The following is a 5,025-nucleotide window of genomic DNA, read 5'->3' as shown; positions in this document are numbered from 1 at the left end:
GGAAGCTGCTTGTGGTGATCGCGGAAGCACTACAGGGCTGCCACAATGGTGGTTGATGGCAAGCCGGCACGGCACGACGTGTGGCAGAGAGGCATGGGGACGAGTGGGCGACGCACTGACATGTCACTGGAGAGCACCTGCTGGATTGACCTCATTGTCCCATTTGGACAGATCAGTTGTAGAACTTGAACGTCAACGTCTCAGAATACCAAAAGCTAACCATCTTTTAAAACTAATCATTGTTTTTAATTAGTACTGATCAATATTTTTGATTCAAACATTTTCTTTATTCTTGTATGCACATCAAGCTGTCATGTACTATACCTTCTTTGAAGTAGCAATCATCTCATCATATACATAAATTTTCTTGTCCGAACTTATGGTATCATCATCACTAAACCTGCATGATTTCTGTAGCTGAACTGGGACATTTGTACAACAAGAAACTAAATCTAATACCAATATTGAACTTGCAGGTTCCATACGCAAGCTAGCTACCAATGTCAAATTTACTGATCCTAAAATCAATCACCACCACAAGAAGACAATAAAATTCTCCAAATGGTTGCTCGAGGAAGAGCTAGCTGCTGAATCCGACCACATTTACCGCTCGAAGCAGCCAACCACTAGTTTGTAGAAGGATTTAGCAACGTCGGCGGCCGCCATCTCGCACCTGAGAATCAAACCAAATATTCAGGCGAATAAATAAGTGCACAAGAGATATTTCTTTAGCAAGACATTTTCATGGAACAGGCAAACCAAACTTTTTCAATGAACACACAAATCAATTTCTTATAAAGCTTCCTAGCCCATTAGCTTCAACCTTTACAAGACAAACTTCTTTCTAGGGGCAGAACAGAAGATGAACTTCTAACCTGCAGCTTTTCGCACTGAATTCCAATCACATGTTGAACTTTCTAACCTGCAGTTGCAAAGAAGCCGTCCCAAGTCAGGCTAGACAAAGACGTCCGGTTGGCTCTTGCATATATGGAGAATTTCTAGAATTTGGTAAAACGATTGAACTAGCTTGGTCTGGTTAGTATCACTATCACCATAACTAAATACATGTACTACTTTTTGACTATAACAACGAAAGAAAGCACTAGCTAGTGTTCAAAATATAGAAAGGGTGATATTTCTTAATTACAAAATTCAGAAAAGAATGGTGCTCTCTATCAGATTGTTGATGCATGAAAATCGCATGAACTTCATATACTGCAATAGAGTTGCATCAAGTGCACACACACATTGGCGCATGTCTTGCTACACCGAAAGCTTGCGATGAACTGTTTAAAGTTTGGAAACTGAACCTTTTGTTCTCAAGTACTGACACTACAAAATATAAATATATATCCATTGTTTCTAACATAAAAGAGTGACCACGAATACCAGCACTGCAAAAATGCACTCTACAGGTATAGACTACAACATACTTCACATTACGAGATTGCAATTCTTCTTGTAGATGATATTTTCCTGACAAACTGATGAACTGATCAAGATTCACATGAGACATATGATTTTTGGGGATTTCCTCAAGATTATGCGCAATAAAGCATCCAGACCGAAAAGAACAGACAAGCTGAACTGAAAACCAAAATAAATGGCCTCTGGGTTCCTCATATAGCAACTAAAACTTCAGTACAACTACACCTTTTATTGCTGCACTACTACTTAAACAAGGTAAATCAATAAAAAACTGAACTAACAAACATCTACTTAATATCTTTGTGCATGCCCATGTCGGCAGTGTGCAACCGTCGAGCATGTAGCTCGAGTGCTGGACGCAAATGCCCTTAGTGGTGGCCGCTATCGCCGCAAGAATGTTGGACGTATTGCCAGCTAGCATCCACGAAAACCGAGACAAAATTGAGTCTTGCACAAGATCAAACTAATATAAACGCTTGCTGCATCCATCAGCAGTCATGCATAACCAAGCAATGTGCAAAGCAAAGGGGCTGGTGTGCAAAACCGAGAATTTTTTCACGAAACCACACTTGAACTCGCTCTACAACAATCTTCAAACTTACGCATGCAGATAAATACTTTAGAACAAAAACAAAATCCCTAACCTTGTCTCTGTGTTTTGCTCGACATCAACACATTGTTCCTGTCCATACTGCAGCAGCGCCAGCTCCACACAAAAAAGACAGTGCTCTCCATTTAGACAAATACATCCAAGAGAAGACGCGAGAAACTTCAGCACATAGACTCACTGCTTTGGCAAAATGGAAGATACGTACTACATCTGAAGAATTTGCTAAAAATCTGGTGTTCCTTTTACCTCCTTGCCGTTCTTCTTATCTCAGGAGGACGCGGCCTTGGCGAATCGGACAAGGAAGACGTAAGGTGTGGGCACTGTCAAGTTCCACTCAAGCATGTTCAGGATTGCCTTCTCCATCCTCAGAATCTGCTCCCTGTATATGTGTTGTCGGAGAACAATTTGAAGTCATTCACCTGCAGGTTGGCGCACAAATAGGGATGGCAATGGGTAGGGTATGGGCGGGTACAACCTCCTTCTACCCAAACCCATACCCATAGAAATTTTTTATACCCACCCACTTCAATACCCATGGGTATAAACTGACACCCATGCCCATACCCATCGGGTATCCTATACCCAATGGGTATCCATTGGGTACAATATATAGCATTCAAATTCTTAAGAGGTAGAGAAATGAGTTCAAAATTCAAGTGATCATGGTAGAGAACTATAGCACGTATGTGGCCTCCTCCAGTGGGTGGCCTCTTGGAGGCATCAGGGGAGTATGAGCAGCGGTTGGTGGAAGGCCGACGTAGTGGAAGGCGGTGGTGGGAATTGGGGATCGCTGGATCGAGTGTTCGACAAGAGTCTGGTAGCAAAGAGTCGATATTTCATATTTTTGAGGAGTCACATAGGACGTATGAGGAGTGGCAAGCAGGTGATTATGAGCCTATGAGCTATGACTTGTTTAAGGAATACGAGATTTAGGGTTAGACCATATGAGTTGGATGTTAACCCCACATGTTATAGGAATTATTTTCATTTGTTATTTTTTTCTGGGTATCCATTGGGTTACCCATGGGCACAATTTCTTACCCATGCCCTACCCATACATTTTGTGGATATGGGTACCCATTACCCGTGGGTAGAAAATCTCTTCAAGTCTTGCCCATTCCCATTGTTTTCGGGTAGGGTACCCACGGGTACCCATACCCATGGGAAAAATTGCCATCCCTACGCACAAAACAGCCACCAATCAGAACGCGGACTCAATGAACGAACAAACAGCAGAATGGATGGATGATCCATCATTCAACCTACGTACCTCTGGAGCCCAAATCTCATCGTACTTGCACGCAATCAGCAGGGCACAGACGCTCACCAGCTGCAGCTCCCGCTAGATATCTACATAGAAAATCACATCCATGTCTAGTAGCTGGACTGATGTTTCCTTTCTTTTTTACTTCCATGGTGATGCACCAGTTCATACAATGAGTGGAATCGGTACAAAATGATAAAATAACTGAACTGATATTCTGGTCTCCAAAACTAATAACTAAGTCTGTACCAAATAAATGAATATAATTTCTTATTTGTATGTATATCAGTTCATTGACAATATTGAACTGAACGAAACTAAAAATAATAATTGAACTGAACTAAAAATAGAAACTAAACTGATTGTGCCACTGAAATTGTTTTCGTCTTTGTTTGTGGTCTCTAAACCTCCAATTTTTTGTACGTTGAGCTACCCTTTTTTTCTACCTTCTTTTCTTAGAACTGTTGTCTCTTTGGGAAGAACTGCTAGCCTTTTTTTAGGTGAACTTCTGTACATGTCTCTCGTTTCATGTGTAGTGGGGCACTAGGGCTCCAGCGTCATGAGCAGAAGAGCATCGCATCAAAACCTGACAAAACTTCAAATGGAGTTAGCAGTGGAGCATTTATTGAGAATATCAATGGAGTTGGCCGGAGCATCAATACCAACCTGGACGTACGGCACCAGGGCATCCATCCTCCTGTGTACCGCTGGAACCACGGCAAGGCAGTGATCTCAACAAGATGCGGCACCGTGTGGCTCGGGCTGCAACCTGATGGGGGAGGCGGGGGTAGTGCACAGAGGCACTTGGTGGCGTGCATACGGGGGGCTGAGGCGCGGGGCAGCCGGTCTGGTCATTGTGGATGTGGCCGGCTTGCGGCGGTGGTATTGGACTGGCGTAGTGGCCATGGATCCCCCACCGGAACGAGGCAGAGTGATGGCGTGGATCGTCGCCGGATGAGGTAGTGCAGGGGTCGGCAGCGCCGGGGCTTGGAGTCCCCCGAGCCGGGTGGTGTCGAGGTCCGGGCGCCGTTGCTGGGGGCGTCATGGGGATGTGGCGACCGGATCTTGTGGTTGGCCGCTCCGGCGGGGAAGAAGCCGGGACGCGACGAGAAGGCCAACGGAGGGGAAGAAGCTGGGGCGCGAGGAGGAGGCCGGCAACGGGGAAGAAGTCGGGGCAAGAGGAGGAGGCCGGCGGCGGGGAAGAAGCTGGGGCGCGAGGAGGAGGCCGACGGCCGGGAAGAAGCCGGGGCGCGAGGAGGAGGCCGGAGGCGGGAAAGAAGTCGGGCCGCGGGGAGGTGGCAGGGAAAGAATCAGGGGCATGGTGAGGTGGCTGGCGGCGGGTCAAGAAGTTGGGGCGCCGGAGGTGGCTGGCGGCGGGTCAAGAAGCCGGGGCGCCGGGAGGTGGCCGGCAGCGGGGTGCCGGATGTGGTGGGTCGACGACAAGATGGGGAAGATGGGGTGGGTTTTCTTTTTTCCTATTTTGTGCCGTTCGGGGTGGGCTTCTTTTCTTTTTTAGTTTCTACGCTATCTGTTCCGAAACTGCAGATCGGGCCTTATAGGGCTGAGGGGTAACAGATATCATTTTGTTACTAGTAACAGTGTGTGTCTATATATATATATACACACTGGGTGAGGATTAGTTATTCTTCACCCTCTCTATTCTCTATTTTATCATTAATGCATCATAATTTTACGTTTCGTAAGTTTTGTCTTATTTCCGACG

General features: G+C 45.7%; 1 long non-coding RNA gene across 8 annotated transcripts; it reads right to left on the bottom strand.

Annotated features, from left to right (window-relative positions):
* Nucleotides 1-222: 222 nt before the first annotated feature.
* On the bottom strand, nt 223-4,802 carry LOC125551228. 8 transcript variants are annotated; one of them, XR_007302292.1, is made up of 6 exons: nt 3,969-4,801; nt 3,309-3,888; nt 2,285-3,217; nt 2,073-2,157; nt 876-922; nt 223-673 (listed from the first exon to the last, which is right to left on the bottom strand). It is a non-coding gene; the product is annotated as an uncharacterized LOC125551228 (long non-coding RNA). The 8 variants fall into 8 exon arrangements; XR_007302298.1 differs by having other exon boundaries at nt 2,073-2,134; XR_007302295.1 differs by having other exon boundaries at nt 2,073-2,119.
* Between the last annotated feature and the right edge of the window lie 223 nt (nt 4,803-5,025).

This window comes from Triticum urartu, chromosome 4 (genome assembly GCF_003073215.2).
Source record: "Triticum urartu cultivar G1812 chromosome 4, Tu2.1, whole genome shotgun sequence".
NCBI lineage: Eukaryota > Viridiplantae > Streptophyta > Magnoliopsida > Poales > Poaceae > Triticum > Triticum urartu.
The sequence above is the reverse complement of the archived record's forward strand: the minus strand, read 5'-3'. Positions and strand labels throughout refer to the sequence as shown.